The 26,176-nt window shown below is 40.2% G+C and overlaps 1 long non-coding RNA gene across 3 annotated transcripts in view; it reads left to right on the forward strand.

Moving 5' to 3' along the window:
- Window positions 1-26,176, forward strand: part of LOC132365993 (uncharacterized) — a 117,504-nt gene that overhangs the window by 62,493 nt on the left and 28,835 nt on the right. For all 3 annotated transcript variants that reach the window (XR_009503324.1, XR_009503323.1, XR_009503325.1), the window contains exon 2: window positions 8,273-8,341. This is a non-coding gene — a long non-coding RNA (uncharacterized LOC132365993). The remainder of the gene's footprint in view (window positions 1-8,272; window positions 8,342-26,176) is intronic.

The raw sequence follows: 26,176 nt of genomic DNA on the forward strand, positions 1-26,176 counted from the left end.
CCACCATGTATCCCATTATTCTGTCATGCTTTTGATTTCATTGTCATCTTTGTTTTCTTAGCTGTTATGGGTCATGAATAAGAAAGGAAATCTCACTTTTTACTGGAAGCAGGATCCAAAGGATCTTGTATGTTTTGTCAAACCAATTTATGGGCTTTACCTACTAAGTAAGTGTGGTCTTTTATACTGCTTTATGTATCCTATAGTTGTGTGGTTTTTTGTTTTTTTACCTTTGAAATGTTGAGAAATACAAAAATGCATATGAAAGAACTTTTAAACACACACATCACCCCACCATCCAGAGTTCCTGTTAACTCATCTTTCCAGTTTATTCTCTCTCAATTCCAGAGCTGAGTGTATGATTAATTCACTAATAATACTATATAACTTATATGTACTAATTTTTATTTAACATTGTATCAGTCAGCATTTTTCTTTGTCATCATATATTCTCCAAATCATGATCCTTTGGAAGGCTGTATAATATTCCTGCTTATAAATATGATTTTTTCAACTATTTTTTTCTTGTGGGGTATTCAAATAGTTTTAATTCTTATGTATTTAAAATAACTTTTAAAAATGTACTAACAAGTTATAATTGTTATAACATTTTGTCTGACATTATTTGTAGAAAAGTTGAACAGTTGAAATAGTCAAACTCAAGATGGCTAGCAATACACTAGGACATTGTTCTGCAGAAAAGTCAGTTGATGTGATCGCCAGGATGAACCATACCCTCTTGCGATGCAAGCTGCTTCAGACAGTGCTCTGTGCATGGTTGACATGATGTAAACCGGAGCCCTGCTTCCCTGGCTACAGCGGACTGAACAGAGAATTGATGCTTGACCCAAAGGCAGTTGTACCTGGGATGTCCAGTAGCCAATGAGACTGGCTGATGCAAGAACTCCACCCAACGTGGTCACTGTATCCTGGATGATGACTGGCCAATCAAACAAAGCCTCTTTCACACAATTTGAATTTGAGACCTATTGGGGGGGACTAAGCCAAAAGGTTGGGCAGAAATGGGCAGACACCCAGAGAGGAGTCCAAAAGTCCTGTCTACACGGCAGTGGGAGCCACAACGAAACAGGAGCAATGGAGTAGAGAAAAGAAATACAGACAGTATGTGGCAGTACAAGCAGAGAAAGCAGAGGCAGAATGTAGCTGAGTCACCACATTGGCAGAGCGATAGAGAGGGAACAACAGATGCCCACTGCTGAAGGCAATGTCAAGGAAAACAGGTGGCTGGAGGTATACTATGTCCTGAGTGACATTCCCAGCTCCGTCAGGCAGCTGCTAAAACTGCTTCCTGCTCTTCCCCACTTCCTCATGTATCCTTACAACGCATCACATTCACCCAAGTCACCAGAGCACGTCTCTTTTCCTGGCAACCTGAAAGAGCCTGGTCAACAGCACGTAATATTCATATCTCTATTATGGCACGTATCAGGTGGCATTATGATGATTCGTTTTTGGGATTCTCCCTGACTAAACTCCTGAGGTCAAGGACCGTGTTCTATGCCTTTTTAAAACACCCTCAGCAACTAGGACATACATTATTACGTAGTGTGTACATACTAATTGTTTCATGAATGAATGACTGGCGAGGAGTATGAGTGTGCATGTGGCCAAAACAGCCTTCAAAACACAGGGAGCTCAATTAGAGAACATTTCTCTAAAGGAAGTACATGTCTGGTTTATTGTTTTGTCTGCTATTAATAAAGGTATCAAAACTTTTAATCTCACAAATTTTATTCGAAACAATGGCTAGACAAATATTCTCCTTTAATTTTGTTGTAAATTAAAAACACATTTAAAAATATATATAACATTTATCGAGTCTGCCTCATATCAGACATGACACTAAGCTCATAGTATATGTTATACTAAGCTCTATGGGGAGAAAGCACACAATAAGACAAATCCCCAGCACTTTGGGGCTTTCAGTCTAGGAAAGGAAGCATGCCATCCACACCAAGATAAATACAACAGTGTAGAAGGGCCACAGTGCTGCTACAAAGTGCTGAGGAACTACTTTGCTGAAATGTGATTTTAGAAAAGGCACTCGCAGGTTGAGTAGAGAAGGCTTAGCTCTTAAGGAGATAGCATCTTTTAAACAGTGGTTAATAGTACTCTCTACATTGTCAGTTCAATAGGACATGATCTCTAAATTTCAGATTTCCAAAGCTATTTGGAACATAATAGGTTGTGAGTGCCAGAATTTTTTTCCTGGTAACATTTATCCACTGTCTTAGGGCAAGGAGTTATTTTTCCTATTTCAAATGAGACAAGAAATCACTAATTAATTTTTCTGAAAAGAAACTTAGCAAAACAGTGCTTTGATACAACAGAGTTGCATCAGCTTGCTGCTGTTTTTTAATAAGCTGAATGAGTTCAGTCTGGCCATGTGGGGTTGCAGTATCACCACGCCTACCATTGTTGATAACCTGTCAGCAGTTAAGATGAAACTTAAAATTGTGACTCAAATTGCAAAACATTTATTTTACTGTGTTCAAACTTTGAACCACAGTTACTGAGATATCTGAGTTTAAAAAAAATGATATTGAATGGCTATCATCCAAAAGAACACAAATAAATGTTGGCAAGGATGTGGAGAAAAGGGAACCCTCCTGCACTGTTGGTGGGAATGTAAATTGGTGCAGCCGCTATGGAAAACAGTATGGAGGTTTCTCAAGAAACTAGAAATAGAACTATAATATGATCCAGGAATTCCACTGATGGGTATATATCTGAAAAAAATGAAAACACTAATTTGAAAAGATACACACACCCTAATATTCATGGCACCATTATTTATAATTGCCAAGATATGGAAGCAGTCTAAGTGTTCATCAACAGATGAAGGGATAAAGAAGATGTGAGATATATATATATATATATATATATATATATATATACACACACACACACACACACACACACATACATATACACACACACACAATGGAATACTATCAGCCATAAAAAAGAATGAAATAATGCCATTTGCAGCAACATGGATGGACTTGGAGGGCATTTGTCTTTCTCTGTCTGACTTATAAATGAAATAAGTCAGACAGAGAAAGAGGAATACTGTACGATATCACTTACATGTAGAATCTAAAAAATATAACAAACTAGTGAATATAACAAAAAAGAAGCAGACTCACAGAAATAGAGAATAAACTAGTGGTTACCAGGAGGGGGAGGGAAGAGGGAAGGGGCAATATAGGGGTAGGGGATTATGGTACAAATTATTGGGTATAAAATAATCTACATGGATATAATGAACAACACAGGGAATATAGCCAATATTTTATAATAACTATAAATGGAGTATAACCTTTAAAAGTTATGAATCACTATGTTGTATACCTGTAACCTGTATAATATTATACATCAACTATACTGCAATAAAAATAAATTAAAAATAAATGAAAATGATACTGCTGAATTACTCATCACATACTGCAGATATATCTGAAAAACCTCTTCCCAGCGAACACTTAAATTAGCAGAGGAGCCTCTTCACAGTTTAGGTAAGTAAACTTTGAAATGGAATTGCGTATTGCTCAAACGTACAGCCTGCTTTTAAACTTCGGCAAAAATTGAATTAAAGAGTATCCTAAGTGTTCCAGGTACACTGTTTGAAAAAGTTACTATTTGGAACTGCTCAGCTATGTGAATCAGGATTTTCTCAATACCATGCAAATAGAATAAAATACAGACGCAAATTAGATGTTAAGGCTGATATAAGCCTGCAATTGTCATTCCTTAACCCAAATTTAAAATGTTTGCATATTATTTGCAAATTAGAGTAGACTGTGTTATTTTAACCTGCCCAGCATCTTTCCTTCTTCTCCAGGTAATGGCACCTCAGTTTTCCTCTGAGACCATCTGTCTCCACTCTGAGTCCATGGAGACTCTGGGGGGACACAGGACCCACCGTGACCATTCAGTGTGTACCATGGTCCAGGGCGCAGTGACGGGGCCAGGGATGGGCATGTGAGTCAGGCCAGGCCACTGAGGCTTAGCTCTGAGATTGTGTTGGGTCCTGTTGGGAAGGAGATTGCAACTTGTGAATATGGTTATAAGCCTGGATCTGCCAGGGACTGCCACAGGGAGGAAGCCCATCTTGAGAATGGAGCAGCCGCCATTCTCCATGTCTCCATGGAGAGGGACATGGAGATGAGAAATGGACAGACAGCTTTGATGGTATTCCTTCAGCCCCTCAGTCAACTGATTCTGGAATCCCAGAACCACTTCTGGATTTACACGAGTCAATAAATCTTTCTCTTCTCTCACTTTTTGTTTTTCTTCCCTGAGTTAGTTTGGATGGGGTTATCTGTCACTTGCACTAGAAAAAAAAAATCTTGATCGATGTGCAAACAATTTATATTTTTTCTCGTTAGTTGATATAAGAATAAGAAAATGTAGGAAATTCCCTGGTGGTCCAGTGGGTAGGACTCTGCGCCTTTACTGCCAAAGGCACAGGTTCAAATCCTGGTCAGGGAGCTAAGATCCCACAAGCCACGCAGTGTGGAAAAAAAAAAAAATTTCACTAATAAAACATCACGTCTCTTTGTTCTATGCATTCAAGTTCCTCCTAAGAATCACTTGACAATATAAATATTTCAAATATAAAAATTAAAAATTAAATATAAATATATAAAATGCTTACAATTCCCTGCCTACAAAATGAGGTCAAGTGCATGTGTCACAAGTCATCACAGACCATCTGCAGTCTGTCCTGAGTTACCTTTCCAGCCTCAGGCCTTGAATTCCTTCCACATCAGAATCCTAGCACTCTCTCCCCAGCTGCCTCTGCCCCTCAGCTCTTCTGCGACTTGCTTAGCTTGTGTCCTCTGCTCAGAATACCACCCTTTTCTGGCTGTTGGTTTTTTCACTCATTCCTTATGGTTCAGCTAAATAGCACTTCCTCTGTAAAGCCTGCTAGAATCTTTCCACGTAGAGTTAATTACTCTTTCTTCTGCTTAGCCCTCATCACAGTCTGACCTGTATCATGGCTGGGGGCACATAACTGACTTCCTTCTAGTCTGGAGTCTCATGGGCTGGGTCTACTTCTTACTCATCTGTGGATGCCTCCTGCTTAAGCTCTGTCTGGCACCTAGTAGATGCTCAATGCATATTTGTCAAATAAAATTTCAATGCTGGGGCTGGGGGTAGGTTTTGCTCTTGTTTTCTCTCTTCGGTGCTACCGGCCCTCTCATCTAGGGTGTGAAGGGAGCTGTATATACTTAGCAGTACTACTGTCAGCATTCACAGTCACCAAACACCATTAATGACCTATGTTCCACGCATTCCCAGTCCAAGAGTGACTTTTATTGGCTCTATTTATTGGCCCAAACATAAACTCCTTGGTTTTAACGGGGCCTTGAGCCAAACTTAGAAAAGCACAGATCAAAGAGCTCCAAGGGCATTCAGTATTGTGGATGTTACCATTCTTCATCAAATTTTATTTTGGCTGAGTGGTTTAGTATATTTTTCCTTGGTAATTTCCGTCTATCACAAGAATGGGAGATGTTTACCCAAGTAGTTTACAAGTATTTCAAAACACGTTCAGCTATCAGGAGGCTTGTTTCATATCCAGCCACGCTGGGCATGTCAACTTCTTGGGCAACACTCTTGCCTCCTGTCACCTTCATTCTGCTGCTTAATTGCCTTGCATGCTTTGGGCCATCTGACCTGGTAGTGACTTCCCATGTAGCTTTCCTGAATAACTAATGATAGATATTATACCTACAAGTATTAACCACTCCTGATTTAAGTTAGACTTGTTGGGCAACATGAAATGCTCTTAAGCTGGCCTTCTTTTCCTGATGGACTTTCTTGGGGATCGAGCACCTCACCCCACCACCTCCCTGTTGAGGAAGAATATTGCTGTGGACACTTTACCCTGTATCACAGGATACCCTCACACTTGGAAGAGAATGCAGAGCCCATTCTTTTAACTGGTGGGTTATTAGTTGTGATGACCCAGTTCCTACTGCATGATGAGGAATGTTTTCTTCATGGAAACAGCCATGTGGAGAGGAGCGACAATACAGATGCCAGGGTGGTTGTGTTGGCCAAGGGCCAGTTCAGAGGTAGCAGGACTAAACTCTTATCTTTGGGATTGAATTCCGCTGGCTTGTCCTTGGGAGTAGGGACAAGGCAAGAGAGGTTGGCAAGAGAGGTGATAAGGTCCTGTTCCCTTGGGTGTTCCTACTTTGTTGGACAATGCAGGCAAATTATAGGCTGGAGAACAGCATGCTGACATGTTAAAAAGAGACGGCTACTCTGATTTTCCAGTGGTCAATGCCATCTTCAACCATTTTATTTTCAAATTGATCTTTTCTGTTGACTTTTTGTCTGTTGACAGCCCTCTCTGGGTTTACCCAATTGCCCCTTCCTACCAGTTGGGGCCAGGGAAACATTACAGGACTCACAAAATCAAAGGGGGAGAGTGTGTTTGGAGTGGATGTGTTGCTTTTCATGATTAAAGCCTGAAAAATTAAGAAAAAAAATTTCCCTCCCATTCTCTAGATCTTTTTTTGTGTTGTTTGCCTGGAAATGTAGAATTACACATATTTTAGAACGTAGAATAAACTAATCAAGAAAATATGATCATAAATGACTACTCCGTGATCCCTGGAATCCAGTCAGGGACAGTCTGTTGTTAAGGAAAGAGCAGGAGCCTTGGAGTCTGCTGGACATGAGTTCAAATCCTATCGCTGGCTCCTACTAATGTGAAGAGAAGGATTACTATGAAGTTCAGAGACAGTATGTGTATCAAAGTATCCAATTCCTAATAGTGTAGTTTATTAAACAATTAGAACATTTTTAAAAGTAAAATTAAGTATTCTTGAACCTTTGGTAAGTATATATACCATGCGGAAGTAAACCGCTTGCTCTCCCCAGAGATTCTGCCATTTTTGTAAGAGAACAGGATGGTGGGCAGCTTGCAGATTTCCTTTTGTTGCATTTTGATCTTGAGATTGGTGGATGTCTTCCTGTATCCTCAAAGGACTTATGGTTTGGTGGACACTGAGAGTAGCACCCACTTGTTCCTGCAGAGATGGGAAACAAGGGGCTTATTGGCCATTTCGCTCAAAAGGCCCTAGACAGAGAGAAGGAGAAAGAGGAAGTGAAGAGGTTTGGGAGTTGGAAGGAGATCAGTACTCTCTGTATCTGCCTGGCAGAGTAAAAGCTCCTAAGTGCAGAAAACATAATGACTGCCTTTGTTGGCTGGAAGTTTGCTGGTGCCTCTGGTTTTCAAGTTTTTGCCTGCTTTATAGAGGCAAGCAGAAAGCAAGAGATGCTAGATTCCCTTGAGTTCAGCGCTTTGTATTGATGGGATATTGAAAAATTATTTTAATTTGTTGGAATGCAAATTCAAGAGGAAAATGTGGGATTGTTGCATAAATACATGATATTTTTAAGTCTAATAAGTCCAAAGCATTATAACTTTGTGAGAAAACCACAAAATGTGAAATTTTAATGCTATTAACCTAGGAAAATCATTTTAATTATGTGCACTAAAAATATTGCAGACATTGGTCTTCCCCTCACCACATTTCCATTCAAAGTGGGAGAAGGTGAACAAAAGTTCTTCCCCCCCTTTAATGCATTGAAACATTTTAGTAGCGCCCTTTGTATAACTGATTATCATATGGAGGTAAATGCATGGATTCTGTCTCGGTTTGAGTGCCAGCTCCATCTTTTATAAGCAAATCCTTTAACCTCTCAGTGATGTGATTTCTTGTAAAATGGGATTATTGTAAGGATTAAATGAGTGAATATGTGAAGTGCTTGGCAAGTAAGCATTATATAAGTGTAATACTTTCTTCCTCTTCTTACAGACCAGTTTATCTTCACAAAATTTTTGTGAGGAAGACAATGTAGGAGTTATTAATGTCCTTGTGGGGAATATAAAGTCCAGAATAACTGAGTACCTTCCCTGGGATCAAATATTTAGTAAGCTATAAAAGTGGGATTCAGATTCAAGCGTTCTGATTTTCCGCTCTATCGCCCTTAACTTCTGGAAATTTTACACTTTTAGTCTTCTCCTTAATGCTCAGGAGTGAATTAAGCACAACTACTGATTGAATATATCTTCTTCAGATATGTAGTTATTAACTGAATAGAACAACTAAGAAGGAGGTATTGCCTAAAGGAATATTGGTAAACATTCTCTGATATAATAGCACAAACATGTTATAGGATTTTTTTTCCCTTCGTGTAACCAAGTGTTTTATTATTATTTTTTTAGGTAAGATTGAATAAAGACAACTGATGCTCAAGCCATTACTATGGAGATTTAACAACCAAGCGTGAACAGGTCTGTATGCGTGATGATATGACACAAAAGCCACGTTACAGATGATGCAGTCATTGAAAAGGAAGCATTTGCTCAATCCGAAAGTGTGATTAATCTTACAAGAGATCTATTTCCATATCTTTTGTCCACAGTGTAGCTATCTTTACTTTTAATCAAAACACTGAAGCCTGAATCACCCTGACAGGGCCTGAACAACAGCATCTATGACAGAGAACATTTCGGAAGAAATCCCTTCATTTTGTCCACATGTCTACTTGGAAGCTGTGGGAGTCGGAGAGGAGGAGAAGGAGGGGTTGATGGCTATATTGTTTTGTACAGTGTTACTTTGTACAATAGTGGAGGGGGCGAGGAGAGGAAACTGTAACCTGTAAGAGCAGAGATGAAGGAAAAGAGCTGCTTAGGGCACGGTGCTTGTCAGGAGTAGATAAAGTTGCCACGAGGAAGTTTGTTCTAGTCCTTTTTTTTTTTTTTTTAAATTATTTATTTATTTATTTATTTCTGGCTGTGTTGGGTCTTCGTTTCTGTGCGAGGGCTTTCTCTAGTTGCGGCAAGCGGGGGCCACTCTTCAGCGCGGTGCGCGGGCCTCTCACTATCGCGGCCTCTCTTGTTGCGGAGCACAGGCTCCAGACGCGCAGACTCAGTAGTTGTGGCTCACGGGCCCAGTTGCTCCGCGGCACGTGGGATCTTCCCAGACCAGGGCTCGAACCCGTGTCCCCTGCATTGGCAGGCAGATTCTCAACCACTGCGCCACCAGGGAAGCCCTCTAGTCCTTTTAAGGTTTTAGAAAATATTTCTACGTTGATTTCGCAGAATTTTATTACTGAGAGGGATTTTAGAACTCATGTGCCACAACTTTTTTCACTTTTTTTAGTCAAGTAGACAGTTGAGACCCGGAAGGATCTCCAGTTGAAGTTCCTCCAACTTCACAAGTCGAGTGTAACCAAGTTGCGATTAGGTCTTTTGGTTCCCTTTTTGATTCAACAGTAGCTCCTTGTGGAATCCTGAGCCTGATACATTGCTGGTACTCGGCAAATATTTGATGAAGGAAAGAATGAATTCCTGAATGACTCTGTCTCCCATACCTTTCGTTCGTGGACCATTTTTGTACCCCCAAATAAAGTCAAAAGAGATCGTCGTGTGCTTTGCAGTTGGGCGTGGAGATGGAGAAAGCAAAGTTTCTAGTTCTGGCACAGAGACATCAGAAGAATGACCCCACTTCTTTTTAAATTTTCTCTTTGCCAAGGGGGGGAATCATTCAGCAGAGATGTGTCTGCTGGGAGGGCCAGGTTCTGAAGTCAGCCACAAGAAGAAAATCACAGATAATCAAAACTTCCCTTGAAGTTTTCTTAGGGAGGTACCATGCCAAAGCCTGATGGACTATTTCTCAGCCAGTTTTCCCTCTATCATTGGAGCAGACAGCTGTTTTCTTGTTTGAGTACCAGTGAAGCAGTTAGCTTACATTTTGAGGTCATGTATATGAAAAATGTGTATTTTAAGCAGAAGACTGCACTGGGAGGGTCTGTAGGCATGGAGACAAACCTAGGGCAGAACAGATTTGTTGGTCCTGTCTCATGTTCACTCTGGGGCACATGCTTTTTAAGACCAATACCCATTCCCTCTCTCTCTCTTTCTCTCGTATATAATCCAACTTACAAAAGTTTAATGTATGTTAGATTTCACTCCACTGTTCCACCTAGTACACTGGGAAAGCTGAACTAAATACTGACCCAGTATCTAGAATCAAAATCTACATTAAAGGTATTTATTTTATCTTGTGGAACTTCTTAGATAAAGATGAGAGGGCTAAACTCTATAATTAGATAATTTTATTGGCAGTGATATGAATTATTATTATGATTATTTTGCTGTGGAGGCTTAAAAAAGAGGAAGTTTTGGTATAGATATGCCTGGGAAAAGGAGAATATATTATATGATGACTGAATTTAGAGAAATTTAAATGAAAAAGGCAATCAGCCTCTGACACTCTTGCCCTCTTTCCCCGTCTCTGAAAAAACAAAAACAAAATCCCTGGTTTACTCAGAGCCCCTCTTTTAAGACTTGGTTCAGACATCCAAGCCTTCTATCCTCAATAGGCTGTTTGTTGCTTTTTCTGCATCTCTCTCCCTCTTTCTTCCTTTTCTTCCTACCCATCTCCACTCCTAATTCTCCATTCCCATTCTTTTTTATGCTGAAGCTTCACTGTGGACACAGACCACAGCGTCAGGGAGGCTTTTGTAAGGATTTCTTAAACTTACTAAAAAGTAATAAACTCTTGCAGACATTACGAAGGAGGACTTTGGACAGAGACACCTAGCTGATTTCCTGGAACAATAGCTGGGGAATTATTTTTCGGCTCCAAGATGATAATATTTTAGGTTGTTATATGTTTGCTGATCTTGGGGGGAGGGTTGGAACAATCCAGCATGCACGGGAAGCTTGGGCTCTTGGCCCAGTCGGCTCAGAGTCTAAATATTTGGAGGATGAATACTTGAAAATGCATTTAAACATTTAAAGCATTTTATTTGTTTTTCCAGTAAGTCGCATTGTTAATGCGATACAATTCTGCAGCAGGACTCTGTCTGCGGGAGGCGTGAACCTCCTGGACAAGCCCAGGCTCAGGCTCCACCTTAGGCCTTGGTGTGAAGCCAGAGATGTGCATGTCTATTGGCTAATGTCCATGCCTGTGAAGTGGGTTATTATTACAATCACTCACCTTCAATGCCTGTGTTCTAAAGTCATCCTAAGGGCCTGACCCAACTCTGCACTGAAACCAGGAATGGAACTTCACACACACACACACACACACACACACACACACACCATTTTCCAAATCAAATGCTGCAATGTTTATCTTCTTTTGTCAGTGCTGCAGCTTTATTATTATTGTCAGCTTTCAACTCTACACTGATGATCATCTGTGGTCAGTTTTCCTCTCCTGACTACCAGGCAACATACCTTTGGGCTGGTATATGCTTAGAGAATTCAAACTAATATGAATGCATTAGATTATGTAAAACGTAATTAGGAAAGCAAATTTGTTGTAAAAGCAGCCTATGTGTTTATATAACTTACAATCAATTATAAGCAACTGGGGGATTTTCAATGTTCTTTAGACCCACAGATATATTCCAGGACCTCAATTATGTCAACTATTTGCCTATCTCAATCAAATGATCTAGATAATTGCCAAGTGTCTACTTTGCTATGCTGTCAAGTCCCAGACTCTCATTGTCTCAGTGAAATGGAAGTGAGCGTCACCTTCACTTCTGAAATTTGAAGTAGAAAGCGCCGGGGAGGGCTGAGGTAGAAAGTAGCGTAGGTGTGCACCCGACCTGGTAATTGCCATGGTAAGGTGTCTTGGACAACATGATAATAACCCTCTCGATAGAATTGGGGATGTGGTAGCAACAGTAAAAATTATATTAAACTGGGCCCGATGCCCAGACTATCAGCCTCAGATAAACAAAATATAAGAGAAGCATTTCAAGAGGGGCTAACTTGTGAATCAAGGAAGCTAAAACAGGCCAGAGAGGTGCTCGCTTGAGGAGACAATGCTTTCACCTCCTTGAAAAAGCTCTGCCCAACCTAATTAAAATGCCCAATCTAATTAAAAATCTAACCATAATCTCCCTGGTGGCCCTTCACCCCACCCCTTTCCATTGTTAAGATGCTAATAGGGTCGCTTCGCTGAAAAATTATTAAAGCAGAGACTATCTGAGCACACACGCGTAATCCCCAGCCTAGCGAATTGGAGCGAAGATGCTAGTGATTTGTACAGCGATGGTGGTGTCTCCCTCAGCAATGATGTACGACATGGGTTAGTGCAGAGCAGCCATCTGCTGTCGAGGAGGGCGATAGAATCTGTTCCACAGTGGCAGATGAGTCCCCAGCGCTGGCCAGCTGGCTCAGAGTGGACGAAGTTGGACAGGGTAAGTGATGCCCCGGCCACCCTCTGGGGAGATAGCTCCGGGACCTCTCCCTTAGGTGCCTATATTTGTCCCTGCCGGCTTCATGCATACACATATGTCATAGAGCTGATATGATGCGATACACTTTAGAACATGGAGAAGAAGGAAGAAGCACATGCCCACCATAAAGTTTAAAAGTTGCTGGTCTTGAGCATGAGATGTGTGCCCTTGAGTTTCACGGTAGCCTGGACAAAAAGAGGAAACCTGATAAATCATATAGCTCACATTACCTGGGAAAAGAAGCAAGTCAGTTTCTTAGAAGAAATAAAAGTTTTTTCTTACTTTTTCACATTTAACTTGATAAAGAGGAGAAATTGAATTTCTCAGGGTGTATATTAGAAAATGTCAAACTGCTAGAGTGCTTGGCCTATTTACAGGGAAAGGACCAGAACATGGATTCCCCAGTGACTAATGAGAAATAGGTAGCACTCAGCAGTTCCCTAATAGGATTGTGATTTTTACCTTTTTCTCTTTGCATATCTGTATTTTCTAAAATTTCCACCATCTGGGACTTCCCTGGTGGTGCAGTGGTTAAGAATCCGCCTGTGGGCTTCCCTGGTGGCGCAGTGGTTGAGAATCTGCCTGCCAATGCAGGGGACACGGGTTCGAGCCCTGGTCCGGGAAGATCCCACACGCCGCGGAGCAACTAAGCCTGCAAGCCACAACTACTGAGCCCATGTGCCACAACTACCGAAGCCCACACGCCTAGAGCCCATGCTCCACAACAAGAGAAGCCACTGCAATGAGAAGCCTGCGCACCGCAATGAAGACACAACGCAGCCAAAAATTAAAAAAACAAAAACAAAAACAGAAACGAAATAAAATTTCCACCATGAACATGCATGACACTGTCATATAAATGTGCTGGTTCTGGGTCTGCTTGACCTGAGGTCCATTCCTCACTCTTCCTTCCCTGGCTGTGTATTCAGGGGGCCTGACCCCTCCAGGCCAATGTTTTCAGACCGCATGTCAGCCGGCTCCCAACTGGGTTTGGCCCATGGAGGCTCTAGTGGGAGTTTGGAGAACAGGAGGGAGGTTGAAGTTAGGGTATTTCTCCCTCTCTCTCAGTCCTGGGTGGTATCTCTGGCAGCTGCTGCCTCTCTTCCTTGGTTCCATCTCCCACAGGAAACCTGCCATAGTTCCTGCTTCCTCTGGGTAATCCCAGGCCCAGGGCTTGGGTAGCATCACCTCCTCCCTTTGTCCCTCCAGCCTGGGAGTGGTGGCGACTTCCTGCTGTGGCTAGTCTCTGGATTGCCTCACCATCCCTTGTTTGGCTTTTAAGTTTCTTTCATCTCATTGCACTAAACTTCCTCTGTTTTAAATATTCAGAGTGGTTTCTGTCTTCCTGGTTAGGCCCTGACAAAGAAACAAAAATGTATTTGAAACAAAAATGAACGGGGCAAAATAATTCAGAGGAACTTGAGCTGGAGAAGTAACTGAAGAAGCAAAAGACGATAGATCATGGCAGCACACACAAAGCAAAGTCCGGGCTTGGTGCACACCAGCTGGAAAGGACTTCCGGTCACGTACGGGCCTTTTTAGGCACATTTATGCACACGAATTACAATTTTACTTAGAGTTGTCAGCTCCAGAAGTGAAGGATAACAATATGTCAGTTATAGAGAAAAAACAAACAACCCCCCTCCCAACCCCCATAAGATTTGGAGTCCTACGTCGTTCAAGTCCCATAGAATTCAATTCCTGGCTTGTGGTGGATACTGCGGTTGACTCTGCAGCCCCCATTCCACCCCTCCCGCATGGCATAGCAACTGTGGGGTTTGGAGGGGACTGATCCAACCTCTAGCTTCTGGGTTGTGGTCTTGGTTGACATGGTCACTGAATCATGTACCCCAGGCCTCAGCCAATCAGTACCTGGCATTCCCCTGGCCACTGGTGCAACAAAATGAAACCGGGGTCTCATGTTTGTTGATTGGAGAAAGAAAAGTTCTTTCTCCTTCTAGATGGTGTGGTGGGCCCTGAAACTGCTCCAGCATTTTGCTACTAAATGGAAAAAGAGACTGAGAATAGAGCTGACACAAAAAGAAGGGTAAATCCGAGACAATCAAAATAAAATACCTGGACTTCTGATCAAACTGTGCCTGAAGCCCACCACACCACTGCACTTTTTCTGTTCTAGAGTTTCTATATTCTATTTACTGTTTAGTACATTTTGATTTGGATTTTCTGTTACTTGCAACCAAAAACATGCTAGCTGAGACATGGAAATATTGTCTTATTGACTGTGTGGCCTTGGGCCAGTCACTGAATCTTTCTGATCTTCAGTTTCCTCATCTATAAAATGGAACTATCAAGACGATTTATCTTAAGGAATTTTTGTGAGGATCAAATGAGATAATGAATGAGAAGGTGCTTTGTAAATTGTAAGCAGTTATTTGAATCTTCTTATCACACGTATAATTTATTTCAATTGTTAATGCAGTTTTATATCTCTCCTACATACAAAGAATTAATTTTATCAAGCATCAAGTTCTGTAATAACCACTTCATTGCTGTATTGTGAACGTTCATCAAGATTAATCAGTAATAGCCATATTTCACTCTGTGTAGCCCTAAATATTTTACTTTTGAAATCCCAGTTGACCTATGTAATCTTGAAAGGATTTACCTCAAAACTCTCAGCCAAGTGGACATGAGTTGAGTAACTCCTCTGCGTGACCACGCATCACTCACTTGTAAAACGTGTGGTTTCCGTTGCCATCTGGAGCAGCCCGTGAAAAGCGGGTGTGCAGCATTCCTCTCACGGCGTGAAAGTTCGGGCACGTCCAAAAAGGGCCAGCTGGTCAGTTCTGCCCTTGCATTTTCTTGGAGTTGCTGCCCTGAGGCTGTTTGGTAACCTGAGAGAGTGGCTTACGCATGAATCTTTGAAAGGGCTGCAAAACTAAGAGCGCCCAGGGGAACAACACGTAGTGTTTAGGTTTTTGTAATAACAAAATATTAAGGGCAATTAATTTATCAAACCTATTTACATAAGGTGTCTAACATTTAGGGCAGTGAAAATAAAAGTACACAGGAAGTATGCTTTATGTTTTTCTTCCAATAATTGGCATATCTTAGGACGGGACCTGGGATGACCTTGCTGACTATGGCGGGTCAGGGCAGACAGAGAATGACTGGGACTAAGAACTTGACCCTCCCATGGGGCTGGGACAAGCCCAGAGGACAAGACCTGCAAGTTCAGCCTTGATTTTTCTCACCAAGCACTGTTGATTCTACCTCCCAACCAGACTTCCCATCTCCCCCTTCTCTGTCTGCCTTGCCACTGAGTTGGGTCAGGTCCTCATTACATGTCACCTGGGCTGGTCTCTCTGCCCCCAGCCTCAACTCCCTCACATTGCCCTCAACCCACCTCTATTCGTCCTCCACCCTGCTATAGGAATCATCTTTTAAAATTACACTATGTTGCCCCGCCCCCTTCCTCCCTTCAAACTTTTCACTGGCTCCCTGTGGCTGATCCTATAAAGCCCAAAGCCCTTAGCATGGCAAGACCTTGTGGGATCTGACTTCTCTTAACAACCAATCCAGCTTCTCTCCCACCTCCCTTTCCCCCCCTCCCCAAGTCCCTTCCAAATCAAATCAAGGTCCTGGGACATAGCTCTTCAAGGCCAGTGGTTATCACAGTTTGACGGTCATAAAAATTACTTGGGTTTGTTTAAAATACAATTTCCTGAGCTGCATCCTCCCAAGATTATGATCCAAGGGGCCGCATCTGGGAATCTGAAGTTTCGTAAGAACTCTGGCAAAGTCAGGTGCAGGTGGTCCTCAGACCGTCTCTGGAGAAACACTGTATGATAACACTTATCACTTTGTAGTCCACGTCTTTCTTTTCACATCTGTCTCCAACTAGAGCTCCTTGAGGGCAAGCGTCAGGCCTTTTTCAGCTTTGTTTCCCCAGGACCTAGCACAGCACTCTGCACACACTGAGCATTCAATGTGTGTTTGTTAAGTGAATTAATGAATCACAGCAGAGCCAGTATCTTGAGGATAAAGCAGGGAAAGGAGCAGTCGGGGACTGGGGCACTCAGTGTTGGCAAGCTGGGAGAGCAGAAGTTCAGGGCAAGGAAATGTTGGAGATGCATAGGTGCTTCAGGGAACATGTCAGCAAAACTCTAGTCACTGGGCACAAGGTCAAAGGCAGATCCTGTTCTGTGGTGGTGGAGGGGATGGGGGTTAACAGTGGCCCATCAAGACAATGATACCCGTGCAAAGAAGGAGGATGGGGCTGTTAGTGTAAGGCGGCTCTGGAAGCACGGGGCCACGCAATCAGCATCAGACTAGGAGAGGGTGGCTTGATACTGAGTCCCAGATTATTGCTCTAGAGAGCAGCAGTCTGCAAATTAGATTCACCTGGAGCAGTGTTTTTGAAAGCAAAGAAAGAAAGAAAGTCAGATTTCCAAATTCCACCCCAGAGTCACTGAATGAGACTGTGGATGTGTGGAGGGGATTTCAGAGCTCTTTATACCAAGAGTTATGAAATTTTATCATCATGGATCCATGCCTGAGATTTTTTCCCCGCCTTATTCACCCTGGTTGTTACCCAGTGGGATATTTTTATTTCAAGAATAACATTTTTTCAGCTTAGAAGAAATATCTTCTACTGTTATTTCTTTGCTTATCTCTTCACCTCCGTCTCTGTGGTCTCTTTGTCTGTAACTTCTATCAGATAGATATTGGAATTTCTGGGTCTAATTTCTAATGTCTCCAACTTTTCCGTATTTACATTTCTTTTTCCTTTAGTATGGTGTTCTGGAACAATTTCCCAGCATACTTTGCTGCCTAAGTGCTGTACTCTGATGTGTTCTTTCTGTTATTCAGCGCATCTATTGAGATTTTCATTTTTATTTTGATTATTGTATTATTCACTTCTAAGATCTATAAATGCTTATTGTCACAACAGCCTTTTCTTGCTTAGGAAATGTCATAGCATCCTTAATTCTCTAGACTATTCCATGTACAGTACTTCTTTCAAAGTTTTTTTGCTTATTTTATTTACTCTGTTTCTTTGGATGTTGGTTCCTAGATTTGTTTACTTTGCTTTTCCTTTCATGATGTTGATTTTCCTTACATATTTGGTGATTCTGGATTGTGTACTCAACTCTGTATTTGATAATCTTTGTTTTTTCTAGGTCAGGGCCCACACACCATGGCCCATGGGCCAAATTTGCCTGCTGCCTATTTTGAAAATAAAGTTCTTTTGGAACATAGACACACTCATTCATTTATGAATAATCAATGGCTGCTTTTGTGCCACGATGGCAGCATTGAGTAGCCCTCAAAGACTAGAATATTGATTATCAGACCCCTTACAGAAAAACTATGCTGGATCTGGCCATCACTTTATAGGAACTACAGCTCAGAGAGAAACATAGTAAGCAATGGTTGGTTGATTGATCCATCAACTAAAGCAGAATGTGCGTTATTCTATAAGACAAAAGACAGTTTTTTTCACAGATAAGTGGCATAAAAATGAAGAAAAAAAAAAAGAAGAAATTCATGTGGATTAAAAGATATTTAACAGAAATATGAGCCAAAAGCAATGTGTAACCCTTGCTTGGATCCTAATTTAAACAGGATCCGAATTTAAATTTTACTTTTTTATAAAGTAAAATTTTGAAACAATGGGAGAAAATCAAACATGATCCAGTGTTTCTGAATTTTACTGATGAGAGACAAACCACCCTACCACTTAGTGGCATGAAACAACCACAGTGTTTTCATGGTCACAGGGTCTGTGGGTCAGGGCATAGTGGAGATGTCTGGAGTCTCAGCTGGGAAGACTTGAAAGGCCAGGCTCAGCTGGGAATGTTGATTGGACACCTACCTGTGGCCCCTCAGGTGGCTGGATTCTGAGAGGGACCATCTTGAGATGGAGCTCTGGAGAGTAAGTGCTGTAAGAGGACCAGGCGGAAGTGAGGAGACTTCCCTTTCTAACCTTGCCTTCAGAGTCAGGCAGCTTCTCACGTCTGTCCTTCCAGGGAATGGCCAAGGCCAGTGCTGAGTCAAGAGGAGGGGGTGGAGACGTCACCTCTTGTTGGCAAACTCACCTGAAAGCATTTTTGGAAAATGCAATCTGCCACAACCGGCTATTAGATGATGTTAATAAAAAATTACTGTCATTTTTTTCTTGTAGTGTTTTCATGGATTTGTTTTCTCAAAAGTCCTTTATGTGTTAGAGAGTCACACTAAGTATTTATGAGTGAGATGATATGATATTTGGTATTTGCTTTAAAATACTCCAGGAAAAAAATAATAAAGGTAGCAGTGGTAGTGGCATAGAGAAAACGAGAATGACAGAATGCTAGTTGTTGTTGAAGCTGAGTAGTGTATGCTGGTTGTTTGTAATATTCTCTTTAATTTGTATATATTTGAAAAGTTCTTATATTGAAAAAAGAAAGAAAAGAAAAAGTCTTGTTGCCTGTTTATGAATGTTCTTTCCACCTCCAGCAGTTGTGGGTGAGTCAGAGCCTCGGTGCTGAGTGGGGAGCATTCATTGGTCACTCATCTCCCAAGTTTAGAGGCTCCCTGTTCTTTCTGGGTGTTACCAATGCCGTGAGGCATTTCCCTCCCTCTTTCTGCTAAGGGCTTATGCTCATTGTTCTAGCCTGAGGCAAACACACTACCATCTACTTCTTGGCACTATTTGGTGGAGGAGAGGGACCTCCCAGATTGGCGACCAGGATTGGGTTATTATAATCCCCCATGGCTGCCCCGCTTCTCCCTCCTTTTCCTCCTATCTGTTCCCTCTGTGTTTGGAGTGAACCAGGGGCTACTTCTACACGTGCACCAGTCTCCCAGGAACATGACTTTTGGTGTAATTTGCTTTGTCAATTTGGTCTTCTCTGCTTTCTCTATTTCAAGGATTACTTAAAATTTCTGATCTGATGATAGCATGTTTTTTGTAGTGTTATTATGGATCTGACATTACCTCCTCCCACTGCCAACCCTCCCCCACCAACAAATATCTCACTTTTTTGTCATTTTTAGAGATGTTGATTGGAATGGAAAACTATTCATAAGCACTCAGTTGGCCATTTTGATTCCATACCTCCAAGTTTTTTCACTGCGTTATAACCAAACAATCTATATACAATTTTGCACCTTGTGGGTTTTTGAAAACCTACATTAGAACTTAAGTATTTTCCATTTTATTAAAAACTACTTGCAATCAGAATTACTCATGGTCACATAATATCATACCTTAAATGTATCCTGGTAATTTGTAATTTCTGAACATTTAATTTAGAGCATTTTCAACTTTTTGATATTAAGCATATTGAGTGGGATAAATATCTTTGTTTCAATATTTAGTCTCAATTTTATTTCCTTAACGTAGGTTCTAAAGCTTCACGTAGTATTACAGTGAAAGAACGTGATCTATAAAATGACTATTGATACGTTGCCAAATTCATCTTCAAAGAATATCTGTTCACTTATGGTTTTCCGCCTCATCCCCAGCATGTAGGATTATCCATTTCATCTGTCATTAATTATTAGAATGGTTTTAACCTTGATTAAGATTAAATGCTTGATAAGCATTAGGTGATATCTCATTCTTTCATGCTCTCCTATTATCTTTCCAAATGAACTTCAGAATAATTTTACTAAATAAAAATAAAAAGAGAGAGAAAGGGAGGTAGAGTGGGAAGAAGGCAAGGAGGGAGAGAGAGAGAGAAGGAAAGAAAAAGAAAGCTAAAGAATTCTCATTAAGATTTTTATTGGGTTAAAAAAAATCCTGTGGTGCTTAAAAATCTCATAATACGTGAATGCACACTTCTTTAAGAAATCAAATCAGAAATATATGGAGGGATAAAAATTTAAAATCTCTTTTCATTTCCATTCTCCTCCCCTCTCTCAATTGCTCTTCCCTCCAGAGATAAAATGTTTAGTGCATATCATATCAGGCTTAAAAAATCCTTATGAATTTATATTTATACATGTTGACATGTATAATTTTTGTTAGATTGATTTTTTTGTTTCTTGTTTTATTCTTGCTGTGGAAATTATGTATACTATGTCTGTTCTTCTAATAATTATTCTTAAAAATCTAGTACACTTATTATTTCCTCAATGTCTAGAGTTAAAGCATAGTTGTGTCCTTTCTGAATAATAAGGCAAATGTCTTAGGAAGTTCTTTCTTCCCCCTTCTCTCCATTTCCTACCATAAGGAAATCATCTGGGGTTTTAATTCCAGATTTTATTAATGTATTTACATTGTGTATCATAACTATTTATATTTAAGTACCCATATTTCTACACAAGGGTTTTTGTGCCCCATTTTTTTCTTCCTTAAGAGTTTTATTTTTTGCTGAAATATGTTCTCAAGTAATTCTTTCAAAAAGGAGCTGAACATGATATACTTCCATGTTCAAGAAAATATTTTGTCCTCCCATTTGAATGCTGGCTGATGGAGTATATAATTTTAGATTAAAAATTCTTTTGTCTGAGAATTTTGAGGATTTGCTCTATTATCTTTCATCATCCAGCGTTGTCGATAAGAAGGCTATTGCCAATCAAATTTTACATTGTTGTTTAAAACAAGTGACTTCTCCCTCTCTGTAATCTTTCCGGCTTTATTTTCATGGTGTAAAGCATGACTCTGAGAGTGAGTGCCTCCTTACATCTCTGCCCTAGGCCCAGCCCTGAAGCTATGTATATTCTCTAGAAATAACAGAAAACAAGGTAGACATGGTCTCTGTCTGCATGGAGAATATATTTGAGGGTTGGTGCTAAGAAAGACAAGACTTTACACAAATGAATAAACAAAGTAATTAATGTGAAAAGAAGGAAAGGAACATGTTGCTATAAATGAGAACAATGGCTTGGGTGTGTAGCTCCTTAAGATGTGGTAACATATAGGAACATACACAATTTTTTAAAAATTGTGATTGATGGGCATTTTTTAAATAACTTTTTAAAAAAGTTTACTTATTTTTGGCTGCGTGGGGTCTTCGTTGCTGCACGCAGGCTTTCTCTAGTTGCAGAGAGCAGGGGTTACTCTTTGTTGTGGTGTGTGGCCTTCTGTTTGCGGTGGCTTCTCTTGTTGTGGAGCAGGGGCTCTAGGTACGCAGGCTTCAGTAGATGTGGTACGTGGGCTCAGTAGTTGTGGCTCGCGGGCTCTAGAGTGCAGGCTCAGTAGTTGTGATGCGTGGGCTAATTTGCTCCACGGCATGGTATCTTCCTGGACCAGGGCTCGAACCCATGTCCCCTGCATTGGCAGGTGGATTCTTAACCGCTGAGCCATGAGGAAAGTCCCTGATGGGCCTTTTTAATTTGAAGACTTGTGACTGTCTTCAGCTCTGGGAATTTTCATCTCTTTTTCAAAAAATTTCCAGTTCTGCTATCATATGCCTTTATTTATTCTGTTTAGGACTTTGTTGGCTGTCCTTTTGTGACTACAATGGAGTATCTATTAGGATTTTTCACTCTACGCTCTGTATTTCACCTTCTCTTTTCCATCTTCAACCTTTTGCTTCTCCATGCTACACTCTGGACATTTTATTCTTATATATCTTTTGGTTCACTAATTCTTTACTGCTTTGTCTAATCTGCTGTTAAACCTGTCCTGAGTTAAGAACCTGAGTTCTTAATTTTGACCATTGTATTTTCAGTTCTAGAATTTCTATTTGATTGCTTTTCAAATCTTCAGTGTCACTTTTATAGTTTACAGATCCTTGCCAACATTTTAAAGCTTATTTTTTATCTTCTTGAACATAGTAAGCATTGTTGTTTTAGAGTCTATGCCATATCTATTAGAATCTGGAGTATCTCTGGGTCTGTTTCTGTTGTCTGTTATTTCTGTTGGTTCTTGCTCAAGGTGTTTCATCCTTTTTGTGTGTCTAGTTATTCTTAATTGTGTCCTAAATATCTTATTTTTAAAACTTGTAGAAATAATTTGAGGCCTGAGATGATATTATCTTTATCATGAGACATGTTTTCATGGTTTCTGCATCCCATGAGTGTATTAGCAGTCTGGGATCAACTTAATCCAAGTATGCATTGACTGACATTTTTTAGCCTCCAGATGTTATAAAACTGGGCTGCAGTCTGTGTGAGGGCTTATTTGCTTCCAGTTTACCTTGATACTTAGGGTGCAGGTCTTCAGGGTCCCACTTCAAAGTAAGGGGAGAGGATATATTTTATCAGAGAACTGGGCTGACCTTGCTCTTTGATTGTTTTTTACTCCTCATCCCAGAGAGGCTGTCAATAGTGGACACATCCTCTAAGCCTTTTCTCCCAGATTGGCAAGTGTCCCCTCCATAAAAGCAGTGTGAGTGCCAGACTCACTTCCCTGGCTTCATTTCTTTTCCCAGATCTTATTCCTTAAAGTAGAAGTCTCTCTCTCTCTCTGTCTCTGGTAAACTGAAAGAAGCTCTTCTTTACCAAAAGGAGAATAAAATCTCCTTATGAAACCTCTCTATGAAATGAGAACTCCCCCTGCATCTTAAGCAAGCGTTTCCAAACTGGCTGATTAAGAAAAGCACTTGAAAAAAAAAAAAAAAAAAAAAAAAAAAGAAAAGCACTTGAGGAGCTTTTAAAATGGCCCAACCCTGGGATGTGTGTACTTCGGTGAGTGAAGACTTTCCCAGGATCTGTGACCACAAATGATTTTAAGGTAATTTCCAGATCCCCAGCGTCCATAGGTACTTTTTCCTCAGAAACCACCTGTGCTTAGATATTCCCTTTCACAGAGACCTTTTCCTACTAACAGCTACCTGGGTGGACTCTGAAACGGATCAGAGTTCACAGCCTTCCTGGCTTTAGTAGTTTTAATATGTCCATGTAACTGAATTAAGGACAATCAGAATCCTACCTGGGATTTTTTTTTTCAAGGGCCATCAGAAAAGATGTGTACCTTCCACTGTGGTTACTGAGGTGGGAGGACCTGAGTCTGGCATTGCTGGTGGCCATCTTGTCTTCTCTATAGAAAACCTGTTTAAGAGAAGAAGAAAGGAAGAGAGAGAAACAGATTTCTGACAATACAATGAAACTTAGGAATCTTGTGCGGGACACCAGTTGCATCCCTGGACTCCACAGTTAAGTGAGACAGTGCATCCCATTTTTTTCTGCTTCAGCTAGTTTGAGTTGGGTTTGTATCACTGGCAACAGTGAATGCTCTGTCTCTCCATTCTAGAAAGACTGGTGTAACTAGGCAAGTTGCCAAGACAAGAACTTGGGTCCAGGAGAAGAAGGAGATATTTAGCTGGGATACCTGGGACATCTGGCCTGATATGACCAGAAGCACAATATTGAACTGGAAAGATACAAAATACGGTCACTGCATAGACCCACCATCTCTGTCTTGTACTCATAAAAGACATCACTAATCAATCACAGCATTCTTTCCTACCAAGTCAGGACAAGTAATTGCAATCTTACTTTTAACACTGAGTGCCAGGCAACCACTATTATTGATTTGAATTTGTGTGTACATCCGATCCTGGATTTAATGCCTGGAGACTGAGATGCATTTGTCCAAGAACTGGGCTTGAACTTGGGATTTCTTCCTTGCGGATGCTTTCAGAGTATGCCTGGTCAATTATTATTATTAAAAATATTATGAATATGAATAATGATAAATTATTGAGCTTTCTTTTTATATTTTAAAAATATTCTACATGTAACTGTAAATCTGCTTCCTGCATCCATGTCTTTCCACTGGTATCTTTGTTTCTTTTAGTTGTTCCAGAGTAATGATATTTTCGGTGGGTTTTGAGTGTTGTCAAGCACTGCTATTTTTGGAGTTGTCTCTCTGTCATTTACAGAGAAAGCCCATGAGATCTTGAAGCTGACACAATGGTGTATCACTTGGCAGTTACAGATGCTACTTCTGCAGTTGCACAATGCTTCCTTTTGCTAACCACCTTAATTTCTTGCCCTTATCAATCTGAAAATCAATGATAATTGTCTATTATGTGGATTTTCATTTAATCTTTTCTGTTGAAGTTCAACCATTTCCCCATAACCAAGCAAGCAGATGTCCTACTCAGCAGATTCAATTGCAATTGCTAAGAGCATTTGTAACAGAGTTCCATGGGCTTTAGCAACAAGTCATGACAGCCAAATATCATTCAAACCTCTACCTATTTCTAACCCTTCTTAAAATCTATTACATATTACAGAAGAAATGTCAATTGTGTTATTGTTGTAGAAATAGTAGCTGTTTTGTCTCAGGATTCTAACTGACCCACAGATTAAATTTAAGATGTCTTAGGACAAATATAAAATTCATCCAATGCTTTAAAAAATGATGGTATATCAGAAAGATCACCATAAAATGTCCAATGATAAGGTTGAAAGTGCATTCACTTTGGCTAACTATAGTAGTTACTATGACTCATTATCGTCAACCTCAGTTTTAATAGCTAACATTTATTTAGCATTTACTCGTGCCAGACACTGTACCAGGGCTTTATTTGCATTATTACATTTAATTCTCACATAAGAAGTGTGTACTTTTACTCTCCCTATTTTACAAATGAGGTGCCTGAGATATGGAGAGATAGGGTAACTTACCCAGTATTACAACTATTAATAAATTCATGTAGATCTGCATTCAAACCTAGATTTGTATGATTCTGGAGTCTGTGAATGAAACGTGACTATAAAGACTTGCATATATATTCATTAGGATCAGACACAAGTAACAGAAAAACTCAAAATGACAGCAGGTTAGTTTATCCATTTTCCTTGTGTTTAACGGGCCTGGAGAGAGTCAGTCCAGAGCTGGTAAGATATTCCATGGTGTTAGGGACTCAGGCTTGTCCTGTTGCTCTGCCAGTGTGTGGCTTCTATTCCTGACATCACCTTATGGATCAAAGTGGCTGCTGGAGCACCAGTCATCACATCTGAATTCTAGAAAGTAGGAATTCACACACCAGTTGTATTTTGTGCTTTTGCTTTGAAGTTAGGCATAAGGTCACACTTAGCTTCAAGGAAATCTAGGAAATGTAGTCTCCATTCTGAGCAGCCATATGTCCAGCTAAAACTCAGGAAGAAGAAAGAATAAATATGGGGAGTAGCTTAAATAACAGTTTTTGCTAATGTCATATTTTCAGCTGCTTCCCCATAATTCATGTGAATACGAGAATTTTATATTTTTGCATCCAAAAATATTCAGATTATTAAAAAAAATCAACTCAGAAGAACTTCATTAAAATGTTGCTTATCATTATACATTCAGACATTTCACAAAACAAATTAGTGCTCCAAATCTAACATGACATGAAGCAAAAGTTTGACATTATCATTTGTCTACTACACAGGGAGGGGTCAGTCCTGCCTTTAATACTAACATGAGAAGGGGTTCTGCTATTGAGGAATAGATATATTTTTAAAAATTTTATTGAAGTATAGTTGATTTACAAAGTTGTGTTAGTTTCTGGTGTGTAGTAAAGTGATTCATATTCTTTCTATAATGTTTTATTACAGGATATTGAATATAGTTCCCTGGGCTATACAGTAGAACCTTGTTGTTTATCTATTTTATATATAGTAAAATGTATCTGCTAATCCCAAACTCCTAATTTATCCCTTCCCCACCCCCTTTCCCCTCTGGTAACCATAAGTTTTTTTTCTATGTCTGTGAGTTTATTTCTGTTTTGTAAATAAGTTCATTTGTATCATATTTTAGATTCCACAGATAAGTGATATCATATGATATTTGTCTTTCTCTTTCTGACTTACTTCACTTAATATGATAATTTCTGGGTCCATCCATGTTGCTGCAAATGCCATTATTTCATTCTTTCTTTACGGCTAAGTAGTATTCCATTGTATATATATATCACAACTTTACCCATTCATCTGTCAATGGACATTTAGATTGCTTCCATGTAATTTTTCAAATTAG

Source organism: Balaenoptera ricei, chromosome 5 (genome assembly GCF_028023285.1).
Source record: "Balaenoptera ricei isolate mBalRic1 chromosome 5, mBalRic1.hap2, whole genome shotgun sequence".
In the NCBI taxonomy this organism is placed as follows: domain Eukaryota; kingdom Metazoa; phylum Chordata; class Mammalia; order Artiodactyla; family Balaenopteridae; genus Balaenoptera; species Balaenoptera ricei.